At 33.9% G+C, this 16642-nt stretch overlaps 1 protein-coding gene and 1 long non-coding RNA gene across 2 annotated transcripts in view; both read left to right on the plus strand.

The window, feature by feature from the left end:
- Positions 1–16642, plus strand: part of LOC127736564 (uncharacterized) — a 100694-nt gene that overhangs the window by 39522 nt on the left and 44530 nt on the right. The gene's annotated exons all lie outside the window — the stretch shown is intronic.
- The window catches only part of LOC127736569 (uncharacterized), a 39210-nt gene continuing 30793 nt past the window's right edge, over positions 8226–16642 (plus strand). The window contains exon 1 of the long non-coding RNA XR_007999042.1: positions 8226–8354. This is a non-coding gene — a long non-coding RNA (uncharacterized LOC127736569). The remainder of the gene's footprint in view (positions 8355–16642) is intronic.

The following is a 16642-nucleotide window of genomic DNA, read 5'->3' on the forward strand; positions in this document are numbered from 1 at the left end:
AATACAGTTAACAATTAATACACAAATTGGTCATAATTGTATTTAATACTCTTTGTAAATTTATGTAATATATAGGGTATATATTGTGTATTGAATAAAAGTGAAGATGTCGACGATCAACATCAATACTGCAACAAAAGAAGAGTTAATGGGAATTAGAGACATTGGGGAGACCGGGGCAAATTTAATTATTAAAGCAAGAAAAATTAAAGGTACTTTGACATTAGAAGATCTAAAGATGACAGAAGGCGTACCAAATACTATTTGGGATCCATTGATAAGGAAAGGTACAGTGGAAGTTATTTCAGAGGAAGAAACTCAAGAAAAACAACCAACAGCACAAGATGACACTTCTGCAATAATAGAACAATATAAGACCAAATTGTTTATTGCAGAACAAGACAAAGTTCATTCAAAAAGGGAATATATGAAAGAAATTGAAGATGTAAAAGCAACATTTGAGAAACAATTGAGGTGTAAGTCAGCTTAGTAGAAGAATGCCTTGCTGAACTCCAACAAACAAAAGAGAAATTTCAAAGAGAGACGGAAAAGGATCAGTTGGAAAAGGAAAAATGTGAAAAAGAGTTAAGTTCTGAAAGTATAATGATTAAACAAGAAATGAGCGAGCTACAACATCGGTACGAAAGCACAATGGCAGAAAAAGAAAGTGATTTTTCAGTAAGAATGCAGAGCATGCAACGGGAACGTCAAACATTAATGGATAAGATCATGGAACAGCCTCAAGATATGGATAAGGAAAGAGAAAGGAGTAAGGAACAATATAAACAGACGAAACAAAGAGATGCAGAATATGGCAGGAAAGTAGCTGCATTAGAAGAACAATTTCATCATGTGAAGACATCAAGACTAATTTCAGAAAAACTAGCTCCAGGGGATATATTCAGGGGTAAGGTAACCGAGATGTCAGCAAGTTCGTGGTATAGTGATTCTGCAAAACTTAAATACAGACAAGGACTCAGCTCAGATAAACTTGGAGATTCAACAGAAGAGGCTACTAACAATGAAAAAATGCCAATCGCAAGGAAGGAAAAAGATGACTTGAGCTCTAGGGAAGTCAAATCAAATCAACGCTCTGGACCAACGCCACCAAAGTTAGCCATATTTGATGGGAAATCATAATAGAAGCCTTATTTCATGCAATTCAACCACATAGCTAGAAAATATGAAGGGTGTAACGAACAAAAAATAGATCGCTTAATTTAATGCCTCAGAGATAAAGCTTTGAAATTTGTGAGTACTCGCCAAGAAACAGTTCAAAAGGACTATGACATATTAGTTCAAAAGCTGAGTCAGAGATTTGGAAATAAAGATTTACCCCATACCATTAGGCGCCAATTGTAAGAGGTTAGACAGTTTGTTGATGAGTCAATAGAGGAATTTGCTGAAAGAATACAGGAATTAGCAACCGATGGTTACCTCAATACGCCAGAGAATGTAGTGGATACCATAGCTGTTGATGCGTTTTTGAAGGGGTGTATTGACAAGAAAGCGGCGTTATTTGCCATGGAGAAAGATCCAAATACCATGGATCAAGTTTTACAATATGTTAAGAGCTCCATTCACAACCAAAAGATTTTATTAGGTTATAGGAAGCCAGAGATAAAAAGGGTTCAGTTTTATGATGATTCAGATGAAGAAAGTACAGAATGTTTAGTACGTCAAGTCAAAACAGGTAATAATCCAAGTATGCAAGACTTACAGAAAAAGTATGAGACTATGGAAACCAGAAGGGCAACTACAGAACAACATATTTGGACCATAAAGTCAGATATCAAGAAAATCATCAATTCAATCAGCCCCAAAGCCACTGCTGATCGTCAGAGGTCGCCTTCACCAAGAGGACGAAGTCCAAACAGAGATGTACGGGATGTACAATGTTATACGTGTAGGGAAATGGGACATTACAGAACACAGTGTCTAAAGAAAAGTTGGTCACCAATGAGACGCAACAGGTCACCATTTCCAAATAATAATCTTAGAGAGTGGACTTTAAACGAACAAGGACTGAAGATTTAGGCCGCTCGTCAGTCCAAAAACCTCAAATAGGCCAATTATCTCCCCTTAGAGAATTGAAACCAGAGGTACTTGGGAAAAACAGGTTACAAGAAGTGACAGCAGTGCTGTCCATTGTGACTTGACATACTTCAATAATGGCTAGAAGGAAGGTAGTGAGAATGGTATTGATAATCCTCAATTACGCGAGATTCAACTGTATCCAGGTGATCGAAATCCAGAATCCAATACGCTTGTGTTAGGTATTTCAATTAATGATGTAACCATAAATGCGGTAATTGATACAGCTGCCCAGGTCACACTTATGAGTGAAGAATTTGCAAAGAAACTCAAGCCTCCTGTAATTTTTAAAGGCTCGTTAGTGTTGAAAGGTGCTGGAAAAGACAATAGCATTACAGCAAGGTATACAGAACGAGTTACAGTTAAGGTGGGAAAGACTGAGACTAAGTGGAGAATTATAGTAGCTAAAATTAATGATCAAGTTATACTAGGATTGGATTTTCTTAAACATCTTGATGCCGTGATAGATTTGACTGACTTGTCAATAACAATTAGAGGTGAAAAACATCTTATCAATGAAGTGAAATCGGAAAATAGTAGTTTCAAAGTTTGCCGCATAACATTGGAAGAGACTCTTATTGTTCCACCTAATTCAACTGTCAGACTACCAGTACAATTGGCAGAGGAATTTGAAAATGAAGTTGCTATTCAACCAAGTAGATCTTTGAATGGGCTGATTATGCCAAATATGTTGACCAAAGCTGATTTAAGAGTACCTATTGTCCTTAACAATTTGACAGATAAGACCATAAGTCTGAAAAAAATTCGCTTAATTGGTACAGCAATGGAAATTTGTGAAGTGATAGATGAGAATATGTGTGATTATGAGGACAAAGCATCAGTAAGGACAGTTAACACAGTGGAGAAGGAACCAAGAGACTTGAAAAATGAATGGGATGAAATGTATAACAATTTCCCTGTACATTTAAAACCGTTACTAGATTCGTCAAAGGAGAATTTGGATTTAAGCGAAAATTTGAGATTGGCTTCACTATTGCTGGACTTTAAAGATACATTTTCGAAACATGATCTGGACATTGGGCATTATACTAAGGTTAAGCATAGGATTGACACTGGAAACTCAGCTCCTGTACGAGAAAGAATGAGACGAACACCACTAGGTTTAGAAGAAGAAGAAGAAAAATATCTCATAGATTTATTAATAGAGGAGTCATACAGCCATAATGATCAGAATGGAGTGCAGCCCCAGTACTAGTTCGCAAGAAGGATTGGAAGATCAGGTACTGCATTGATTACCGGAAATTAAATTCTATTACTCGAAAAGATGCATTTCCAATTCCAAGAACAGAGACCTGTATCGACACTCTGAGAGGTAGTAAATTTATGTCCTGTTTAGACATGGCGTCAGGATATTATCAAGCTGAGATACATGAGAACGATAGGTACAAGACAGCATTCATAACTAAATATGGACTTTTTGAGCACACAAGACTTAGTTTCGGATTATGTAATAGTCCTGCATTTTTTTCAGCGAATGATAGAATTAATTTTTACAGGTTTGACATGGAAAATATGCCTAGCATACATTGATGATGTTATTGTTCTGGGCAAAGATTTTGAAGACCATCTTGTAAATTTAAGAACTGTACTAGAAAGATTCAGGGAAAATAATCTGAAACTAAAGCCACAAAAATGCAAATTTTTCCAAAAAGAAGTTATTTTCTTGGGTAAACTTGTAAGTGAGAATAACTGTCAATCCTGCTAGTAGAGAAGTTATATTGAATTGGCCAGTTCCTCTGACGAAGAAAGCTGTTGAATCCTTCCTTGGGTTCGCCAACTATCATATTGAGCATATTAAAAGCTTTGCCACCCTTGCCGAGCCTCTGTATGCACTTACAAAGAAAAAAGTATTTTTTCAATGGGAAAAGCAACACCAGACAGCTTTTGAGTCATTACAACAGGCACTTGTCAACTCAGTTACATTAGCCTATCCAGAACCAAATGAAAAGTTCATTTTAGATACACATGCCTCACACACCACCATTGGAGAAGAATTATTACAAGTAATTGGTGGAAAAGAGTATGTAATATGTTATGCGAGTAGAGTATTGGCACCAGCCTAAAGGAGATATTGCACTACTAGAAAAGAACTGCTAGCGATTGTATTATTTACCAGACAATTCAGGAATTATTTATTAGGTCAACAATTCATCATAAGAACAGATCATAACAGTTTAACATGGCTACTCAGGTTTAAAATGATCGAAGGACAGCTAGCCAGATGGTTAGAGGAATTGTCTCAATATGACATGGTAATTCAGCGTAGGGCAGGGAAATTACACACCAATGCAGATGGGCTATCAAGAAGACCAGATGATTTGGACTCTTGTAATTGTTATTTTGCTGGTGCAGATATAAAGTTGCTACCTTGCGGCGGTTGCTCATATTGTACTCGAGCATAGAAAGTTTGAAGTTCCTTTGAAAATGATGTTGATTATGTAGTTCCATTGTCTTTAAGGAGTGTTTCAGAGCAAGTAGGAGATTTGGATGAAATCAATATAGATAGCTTAGTGTATTGCAATTGGATAAGTGAGTCTGAAATTCCCAATATGAGAACCGAACAAAGGAAAGGCCAGGAACGTAACAGATTAATAATATGGTTAGAGGATAAAAAAGAACCAGAGGAACATGAATTGTATTTATGTAGCCCTTCTATTAAACATTTATGGAATTGTAAGCATCAGTTAATACTTAAGGATGGTATATTATGCTATAAATGGTTAGATCCAGTTCATTCAAGACTGTTACTAGTTGTCCCGAGATCTTTGAGACACAAAATCTTGGAGAATTGTCATGACACTAAACTGTCAGGGCATTTTGGACAGGCAAAACTATTGAAAGATTAAAACAGAGCTACATTTGGTATGGATTACGTGAAGATGTTAGAAATTACGTGAAGTTTTGTCACACCTGTAATGTCAATAAAAAAGTTAACATCAAACCCAAGGGGCCTTTAGGTCAATTTCATGCAGGAATTCCTATGGAAAAATTGCACATGGACATTCTGGGACCATTACATGAAAGTTCGTCTGCTAACAAATATATATTAGTGTTAGTAGATCAATTTACAAAATGGATGGAAATGTTACCGTTACCTAATCAAAACACTATTACTGTGGCTAAAACATTACTAGATGGCTTCATTTCAAGATTGGGATGTCCAGTCCAAATTCACACATTTCAAGGGAAAAGTTTTGATGGTCATTTGTTTCATGATATTTGCAGACTGTTACAAATCGTCAAGACTAGGACCACTCCATATAGACCGTGTTATGATAGGATAAAACAATGTGACGACGAAATTGTTTCATTATGGATACAGAGACTTCGTAACCGTCTGTTTGGTCAGTGTGTTCCAGAAGAGAAAATTGACTCAAGAAAAGAAGAAAACGAGTTACCTGATGGTTGGTCAGATGTTTTATTTTCACTTCCGTATTCAAACTGTGACAGCAGTGCTGTTCAGTTGAATATGAATGCTGAAAATATTGTCAATCGTGACAGTAGAACTGTTGGATTGGATTTAGACAGTGAGAATGTTATTAATCATGATAGTTGTGATGATCCATTGGATTTGGCTAAAATGAGTAGTGGCAAAAGTGACAGCAGTGCTGTTCTCTTGTCCTCTAATGAGAATACTTTAAAAGTGCCTGATAATACTGAAACATCAGGTAGAGGAAAAAGAAAAAGGGTTCTGCCCAGCTATTCTTTTTGTCAGATTATGTTGTGGATGTAGTTAGCGAAGAGACTTGAGTGATGATGTTAATCACAAATGTTTTTTAAATATTTTTTTTTTCTTTTAAATGTTTAATTGTGTAAAAATATTATAAATATTTATTTATTTCATGAATACACATAAAGGTAACAGTATTTGCTTATTTTCATAGCCTTATTAAATAATAATGAGTAGGGTCATTCAGTATATTCCAGACAGTGGTAAAACGAGCGAGGAAGAATTGGATTACGAGGAAGACCAGGACCATTTAAATGAAGCCAAAAGACAGGTAGCTATCAGAGGCGAGGCCAAGAATGTCCGCTTACGTCACAGAGAGTGTGATATTTGCTTTCACACCTTCAGTAATCCAAGGAGACATACCATACAAATCCATCTACCATGGTATGTGGCGCCAGAGACTGCCTGTTGGATTTGTGGCACTCAGGAACAGACAACAAATTTCCTGAGTAAGCACATAGCTCGCTGCCACTCCACCAATTCTGTCGATGCTACTTTTAAGAACAGGGAAGTGATGTACGCCGAACTGATGAACGGCCTTCTACGAGAGTTAGCTCCTGCACTAGGTACATCCTTCCCTGTAGGCCTTGAAGAGAAATTGAATGCCATTATGAGAATAAGAACATAGCTGCCGCCTACAGAATTCCATATCTCAAAATCTTAACTCGTTGATGCTTTTCTGAAATTGAATTGTTTGGAACCTGCTCTTAATTACAAAATTTCATCTACACCGTTTATGAAAATTCACCACATTTTACATTGGAAAATTCTTAAAAATCTAACTGGTTATTTAAATTCGGATGAACAACTTTGGCTTTTAAAATTTGAAGAAAGAAAAAACAAAGAAGGACTCCAAATTGGACAGTTGAGTATAAAGTTATCAGGACCACTGCAAGTTATTGACTCACACTTTCATCTAGATCAACTCTGTAGGCAGATGGGTAGTGGTGCTTTCCAGGATCTGGATGACCTTGGTTCTCAAAGCATGTTCAAGACAGAATTGAAATATGCTATTGCCAACATTGTGTTTCCTTCATCTTGGCCAAACTCCGCGCAGCGCAGCGAATTCAGAAAGGATAACCGGTTGAGATTCACCTTTGGCATTCATCTTAAAATTATAAGCTCATCTTCAACTTCATCTCTTGAACATAATTGGACTGACCTTCAAAATTTACTAAAATAAACAAAAACAGTGGCAGTTGGAGAGATTGGTCTAGATGATTCTACTAACCCTTCCAGAGAGATTTCGAACGACAGATAAAATATTTCAGGAAACAACTTTATTTGGCAACAGAACTAAATTTAACCGTAGTAATTCACTTAAGAGGAAAACCATCACTGCATGAACACGTTTTGGCCACACTAAGTGAAATCTGTAAGCCAGATCAATTAATTCATTGGCATTGTTTAACCTGTACCACTCAACTTTATTCAGCAGCCGTCAGCCAGTTTTCTAATATTGTTATTGGCATTACTCCATTTATTTTGATAGACCGGTATTTAAATATTGTAGAAATTGTGAAAACCTTTGGCATTACACGTTTAGTTTTGGAATCAGATGCTCAGTATATTCCTCTTCATTCTCACAATTTTGGAAATCCCTACTCAGTACATGCAGCGGCATTAAAAATGTCTGAAGTTTTACAGCAACCAATTGAAGAAGTCTTCAGGATTACTACTGAAAATTCTAAAAGAATCTACAAATTACAGTGAGATTCTAATATTTGTGACTTTATATATATGTACATATTTTTTATGTGGGTTAATAATATTACCTCTTTAAAAGGATTTAAAGAGTGCGTGCTTGATTGACATTTATAGCAGAGATTTGGTGAATTTATCTATATATGTAAATAACTATATTGGTGGAAGGAATTAGATAGGATGATAAAATTCTAGTGTGCGACAGCTGTGTTGTCCACTTACAGTTTTGTGTAAGGAAGGAGATTGGATTGTGAAGGAATGTTCAGAGTAATTGTATGTTATGCGAAATTCTAATGTGCGACAGCTGTGCTGTCCATTTAGAGTTTTGTGTAAGGAAGGAGATCGGAATTATGAAGGAACGTTCAAAGTCACTCTATGTTATTCCGATAAGTTTTTAACAATTTAGAGTTTTGTGTAAGGAAGGAGATCGGAATTGTGAAGGAACGTTCAAAGTCACTCTATGTTATTCCGATAAGTTTTTAACAACATTTTATTACATGTGGATTGGATTTTAAAAATATGGATATTTGCAATAACGTGTTACGTCTATTAAAACATGGATACAAATGGAAATTCTGCAAAGAGGAATATTAGTGAAACTGCCTTCACAACAATGTAGTGAATTTCAGAGGTGTTCCTACTCTCAGGAGAAGTATATCTCCTTAGCCGGAAGTGCTGTCTTCTAATTCGGGGCTTCCTTGCGTTCTAACCCATGGTCTATGTCGGATGTGTGTTACACAGCTCCTACTCAAAGCATACATATTTACTAGAAACCACGCTAATCTGACAGTAACTGTTATTGTTGGTAAGTTATTAGCATGCCCACACAAACACTTCAATATAATACATATATCTCTGATAATAGTCACAATATTTGCGATACATATCATCGTTTCAAAACATTTATTGTTAAAAGTTAGTTAAAATATGAAAAATAGTTATAGTACAGTTTAGTTGCATTTTTCAAAAGTTAAATGGACATGTATAAAATTGATAGAACAGGGACACATTTAGTCAGTGGGGTTTATGATGTAAGCAAACATTTCATTCAGAATATTATACCTATAAACCACGTGCTGTAAACACACTTCAGGAATGACCTTGTACACAAACCCCATTACACATGTTACTTTAAGTGTTTTGGAGAGGTTATAAGTTTAAATAAGTGTAATATAGTGGTTCCTTCAAAGATTCAAAATTTAAGTACCGACGTTTATTGCTATCTCTATAATACATTTATGAGTCGAAGTGAAAATAAATTTGTAAAAAGAAATAAAAATAAAAATATTGAGCATCCATTTGAAGCAATGAAATCATATCAAGACATGTAGTTGAAATTAATTCTAAAATCTGTCACAGTCTAATGCTACATGTAACGTGAGGGCACCCAAGTTGCACCTATTTTGACAGTTTTGTCACCTACTTTTATTTATGATCCAGACAAAAGATTCCATTTTGTGCTTATTTTGTAGATGTATCCTAATTTACTATATAGTTAAATTTCACCAATTTAATTTTGCATCCATATTGAATCATAGAAAAATGGGTTTGAACCGACCTCCAAACAATCCATGATTCTGTAATGGGGAGTTCCCAAATTGCATCCATACTTAAATTCACATCCGTAAAACTAATTTCAATAACTGATGTTTAAATTTGTTTTATTTCTTCAAATATTTACAATTTGACAGTAGTCCATGCTTACTATTAAGCTAAGAAATGGACGCCTGTAACACGTATTTTAATTGCTCATTTTTAAAAGTTGACTTTATGAGGACGTCGCATGGCGACGTTTCCATAGATTTTACTTTTTTTCCGGTGAAAACTTCATCTGTTGATATATACTGTGAACGTCTTGTGAATATTTAAATATAGTCAAATTATAAAAACACAAATGTTTTGTCTCTAAGAAAACTTGTATGATTTCCGCTGCTATTTTTGTGCTAAATGGGTGCATTTTGGGTACTCAGTGCAATTTGGGTACTGTGACGTTATGCATAAAAATCAAATCTCAGATTTTTTAACTGTATGTTGTATAAAAATAAAAGTTAAAAATCTCATTGCATATAAATTTGATAAAACATTAATTTATACAATTTTACAAAATCCAACACATAGCTTTAAAATCAAAAATGTTTAAATTATATTTGATTTTTGAATAAAAGTCAGTTTTTTTACTGCATGTCTGCAGAGACATTTTATTATTTGCCTGATATCTGTGAACAAAATCGTTTTCTTTACAGGCAAAATTGGCTTCCACTTACATAGAGCCGGCAAAATAGCATATTTTCTATTTTGCCGGTGCCGGCAAAATAACCACTGCCTTTTGTCAAACCAGAGAAGTATTATAATGTATAAATATGTATGTAGTCAAACTTTCAAAGGATTTTATGAAACTTGGATGGAAGCTTTTCTATGATTAAAGAATAATATCTGAAGTTATATACTGAAAAAAAAAATTCCTTTCTTTTCTTCCGTTTTACAGTAAGCAATTGCACACAGTCGGCTTATTTGTTTATACGTCAATAACTTTTTGGCAATCAACATTACACTATTTCACTGACAGCAATTATCGTAGGGAAGATAAAGAAATTTTTGTGTTTGTGTCTATTACAAAAAAAAAACAAAACAAAAAATACCTATTTAGTGTAAAGTCATAACGTTTTCTTATACAGTGTAAAGTCATAACGTTTTCTTATAGTGTAAAGTCATAACGTTTTCTTATACAGTGTAAAGTCATAACGTTTTCTTCTCGATAATATCCTGCTTCCCACCTGCACAGATGAACACTTCCATTTGTTTTTTACCCCTTAAAGACTTGGAGTAAGCCTTCTTGCATGTTTTTGTCAATTTTTGTATTATCTGTAATAATTCAGTGCGGAAGATAAAATGGAAAGATGATTACTGACATATTATAATAAAACCTAATTAAAATATAGATCTTTGAATTCGTTATTCTCATACGAGCACGCGAGTTAATATAGATATAAATTTTAATCAGGTTGAATATAATATAATTTCAAACTGCTCATGCCATAACTGGTCAGAATATAATTTGGCACATTTAGAACGTGTGTGGCATAAGTTGCTACTGCAACCGCTTCAAAACTAAAACTTCAAGGCTATTGTTTTTATATGCAAAAAAGAAATTCCACATACCTACATCATTTATGAAGGAGAAGGTTAAGGAAAATTTTTATACTGTTTACCAAAACTTCACAACTTCCCTTTAAAACACGAGAAAAGTCGAGTCTAGATGTTGGACTAAACATATTTCTAAAGTTCTTACTATATCATTCTTTTCTACACTGAACGATAGTTTTCAAAATTAGTGTAATGAAGTATACTCAACCTGTTGTCTTAATCAGATGTTGATTCTCAAAAAGTCTGAAGATCTACTAAAAAACTCACAAGCATTACAATTTTGCAGTTATATCAAAACTGATATGATTTTTCTACGCTTTTCAATATTATTCCCTATGCTCAATTAAAGATTAACTACATCCCCTTACTGAACAGTGGTTTTTTTACAAAAGATTTTTATACAGAAGTGAAAATCATAGATACAAATTCCTTTGTTTCAGGTCATTATTTTATAAAGAACCATACCAAATACAAATACACCGATATTTTGATCGACAGTTTTTTGTTTGTTCAAAGGATTGATATTTCAACAAACAGTCGGTATTCCCATTAGTACTTATTGTGTTTCCCTTCTAGCCGACTGACTTGTTTTTGTACTCATATTAAGCAGAATTATTCAAAACCGTCTAAAACACAGAGAAATCAGAATCTTACCAGATTCTTTAATTTTATTTTTGATATAATCAGCATGTCATGTCCCTCAAAAATCAACATTTCAATGAGTGGATGTATCTCATACATATCATACCCCTTAAAAATCAACATTTCAATGAGTGGTTGTATCTCATACATATCATAACCCTCAAAAATCCACATTTCAATGAGTGGTTGTATCTCATACATATCATAACCCTCAAAAATCTACATTTCAATAAGTGGTTGTATCTCATACATATCATAACCCTCAAAAATCAACATTTCAATGAGTGGTTATATCTCATACATCATAACCCTCAAACATCCACATTTCAATGAGTGGTTGTATCTCATACATCTCATAACCCTCAAAAATGAACATTTCAATGAGTGGTTGTATCTCATACATATCATAACCCTCAAAAATCAACATTTCAATGAGTGCTTGTATCTCATGCATATCATAACCCTCAAAAATCAACATTTCAATGAGTGGTTGTATCTCATGCATATCATAACCCTCAAACATCAACATTTCAATGAGTGGTTGTATCTCATACATATCATAACCCTCAAAAATCAACATTTCAATGAGTGGTTGTATCTCATACATATCATAACCCTCAAAAATCCACATTTCAATGAGTGGTTGTATCTCATACACATCATAACCCTCAAAAATCCACATTTCAATGAGTGGTTGTATCTCATACATCATAACCCTCAAAAATCAACATTTCAATGAGAGGTTGTATCTCATACACATCATAACCCTCAAAAATCCACATTTCAATGAGTAATTTTATTTCATACACCTCAAAAATCCACATTTCAATGAGTGGTTGTATCTCATACATATCATAACCCTCAAAGATCCACATTTCAATGAGTGGTTGTATCTCATACATATCATAACCCTCAAAAATCCACATTTCAATGAATGGTTGTATCTCATACATATCATAACCCTCAAATTCAACATTTCAATGAGTGGTTGTATCTAATACATAACATAACCCTCAAAAATCAACATTTCAATGAGTGGTTGTATCTCATACATATCATAACCCTCAAAAATCAACATTTCAATGAGTGGTTGTATCTCATACATATCATAACCCTCAAAAATCAACATTTCAATGAGTGGTTATATCTCATACATCATAACCCTCAAACATCCACATTTCAATGAGTGGTTGTATCTCATACATCTCATAACCCTCAAAAATCAACATTTCAATGAGTGGTTGTATCTCATACATATCATAACCCTCAAAAATCAACATTTCAATGAGTGGTTGTATCTCATGCATATCATAACCCTCAAAAATCAACATTTCAATGAGTGGTTGTATCTCATGCATATCATAACCCTCAAACATCAACATTTCAATGAGTGGTTGTATCTCATACATATCATAACCCTCAAAAATCCACATTTCAATGAGTGGTTGTATCTCATACATCATAACCTTCAAAAATCAACATTTCAATGAGAGGTTGTATCTCATACACATCATAACCCTCAAAAATCCACATTTCAATGAGTGGTTTTATCTCATACACCTCAAAAATCCACATTTCAATGAGTGGTTGTATCTCATACATATCATAACCCTCAAAGATCAACATTTCAATGAGTGGTTGTATCTCATACATATCATAACCCTCAAAAATCAACATTTCAATGAATGGTTGTATCTCATACATATCATAACCCTCAAATTCAACATTTCAATGAGTGGTTGTATCTCATACACATCATAACCCTAAAATTCAACATTTCAATGAGTGGTTGTATCTCATACATATCATAACCCTCAAAAATCAACATTTCAATGAATGGTTGTATCTCATACATATCATAACCCTCAAATTCAACATTTCAATGAGTGGTTGTATCTAATACATAACATAACCCTCAAAAATCCACATTTCAATGAGTGGTTGTATCTCATACACATCATAACCCTCAAAAATCAACATTTCAATGAGTGGTTGTATCTAATACACATCATAACCCTCAAAAATCAACATTTCAATGAGTGGTTGTATCTCATACATATCATAACCCTCAAAAATCAACATTTCAATGAGTGGTTGTATCTCATACATATCATAACCCTCAAAAATCAACATTTCAATGAGTGGTTGTATCTCATACATATCATAACCCTCAAAGATCCACATTTCAATGAGTGGTTGTATCTCATACATATCATAACCCTCAAAAATCAACATTTCAATGAGTGGTTGTATCTCATACATCATTACCCTCAAAAATCAACATTTCAATGAGAGGTTGTATCTCATACACATCATAACTCTCAAAAATCAACATTTCAATGAGTGGTTGTATCTCATACACCTCAAAAATCCACATTTCAATGAGTGGTTGTATCTCATACATATCATAACCCTCAAAGATCCACATTTCAATGAGTGGTTGTATCTAATACATAACATAACCCTCAAAAATCAACATTTCAATGAGTGGTTGTATCTCATACATATCATAACCCTCAAAAATCAACATTTCAATGAGTGGTTATATCTCATACATCATAACTCTCAAACATCCACATTTCAATGAGTGGTTGTATCTCATACATCTCATAACCCTCAAAAATCAACATTTCAATGAGTGGTTGTATCTCATACATATCATAACCCTCAAAAATCAACATTTCAATGAGTGGTTGTATCTCATGCATATCATAACCCTCAAAAATCAACATTTCAATGAGTGGTTGTATCTCATGCATATCATAACCCTCAAACATCAACATTTCAATGAGTGGTTGTATCTCATATATATCATAACCCTCAAAAATCCACATGTCAATGAGTGGTTGTATCTCATACATCATAACCTTCAAAAATCAAAATTTCAATGAGAGGTTGTATCTCATACACATCATAACCCTCAAAAATCCACATTTCAATGAGTGGTTTTATCTCATACACCTCAAAAATCCACATTTCAATGAGTGGTTGTATCTCATACATATCATAACCCTCAAAGATCAACATTTCAATGAGTGGTTGTATCTCATACATATCATAACCCTCAAAAATCAACATTTCAATGAATGGTTGTATCTCATACATATCATAACCCTCAAATTCAACATTTCAATGAGTGGTTGTATCTCATACACATCATAACCCTAAAATTCAACATTTCAATGAGTGGTTGTATCTCATACATATCATAACCCTCAAAAATCAACATTTCAATGAATGGTTGTATCTCATACATATCATAACCCTCAAATTCAACATTTCAATGAGTGGTTGTATCTAATACATAACATAACCCTCAAAATTCCACATTTCAATGAGTGGTTGTATCTCATACACATCATAACCCTCAAAAATCAACATTTCAATGAGTGGTTGTATCTAATACACATCATAACCCTCAAAAATCAACATTTCAATGAGTGGTTGTATCTCATACATATCATAACCCTCAAAAATCAACATTTCAATGAGTGGTTGTATCTCATACATATCATAACCCTCAAAAATCAACATTTCAATGAGTGGTTGTATCTCATACATCATTACCCTCAAAAATCAACATTTCAATGAGAGGTTGTATCTCATACACATCATAACCCTCAAAAATCAACATTTCAATGAGTGGTTGTATCTCATACACCTCAAAAATCCACATTTCAATGAGTGGTTGTATCTCATACATATCATAACCCTCAAAGATCCACATTTCAATGAGTGGTTGTATCTAATACATAACATAACCCTCAAAAATCAACATTTCAATGAGTGGTTGTATCTCATACATATCATAACCCTCAAAAATCAACATTTCAATGAGTGGTTGTATCTCATACATATCATAACCCTCAAAGATCCACATTTCAATGAGTGGTTGTATCTCATACATATCATAACCCTCAAAAATCAACATTTCAATGAGTGGTTGTATCTAATACATAACATAACCCTCAAAAATCAACATTTCAATGAGTGGTTGTATCTCATACATATCATAACCCTCAAAAATCCACATTTCAATGAGTGGTTGTATCTCATACATATCATAACCCTCAAAAATCAACATTTCAATGAGAGGTTGTATCTCATACGCATCATAACCCTCAAAAATCAACATTTCAATGAGAGGTTGTATCTCATACGCATCATAACCCTCAAAAATCAACATTTCAATGAGTGGTTGTATCTCATACACATCATAACCCTCAAAAATCCACATTTCAATGAGTGGTTGTATCTCATACACATCATAACCCTCAAAAATCAACATTTCAATGAGTGGTTGTATCTAATACACATCATAACCCTCAAAAATCAACATTTCAATGAGTGGTTGTATCTCATACATATCATAACCCTCAAAGATCCACATTTCAATGAGTGGTTGTATCTCATACATATCATAACCCTCAAAAATCAACATTTCAATGAGTGGTTGTATCTCATACATCATTACCCTCAAAAATCAACATTTCAATGAGAGGTTGTATCTCATACACATTATAACCCTCAAAAATCAACATTTCAATTAGTGGTTGTATCTCATACACCTCAAAAATCCACATTTCAATGAGTGGTTGTATCTCATACATATCATAACCCTCACAAATCCACATTTCAATGAGTGGCTGTATCTCATACATATCATAACCCTCAAAAATCCACATTTCAATGAGTGGTTGTATCTCATACATATCATAACCCTCAAAAATCCACATTTCAATGAGTGGTTGTATCTCATACATATCATAACCATCAAAAATCAACATTTCAATGAGTGGTTGTATTTCATACATATCATAACCCTCAAAAATCAACATTTCAATGAGTGGTTGTATCTCATACATACCATAACCCTCAAAAATCAACATTTCAATGAGTGGTTGTATCTCATACATATTATAACCCTCAAAAATCAACATTTCAATGAGTGGTTGTATCTCATACATATCATAACCCTCAAAAATCAACAATTCAATGAGAGGTTGTATCTCATACGCATCATAACCCTCAAAAATCAACATTTCAATGAGTGGTTGTATCTCATACACATCATAACCCTCAAAAATCCACATTTCAATGAGTGGTTGTATCTCATACACACCATAACCCTCAAAAATCCACATTTCAATGAGTGGTTGTATCTCATACACATCATAACCCTCAAAAATCCACATTTCAATGAATGGTTGTATCTCATACATATCATAACCCTCAAAGATCCACATTTCAATGAGTGGTTGTATCTCATACATATCATAACCCTCAAAAATCCACATTTCAATGAGT

Source organism: Mytilus californianus, unplaced genomic scaffold (genome assembly GCF_021869535.1).
Source record: "Mytilus californianus isolate M0D057914Y unplaced genomic scaffold, xbMytCali1.0.p SCAF_33, whole genome shotgun sequence".
Taxonomy (NCBI): Eukaryota; Metazoa; Mollusca; class Bivalvia; order Mytilida; family Mytilidae; genus Mytilus; species Mytilus californianus.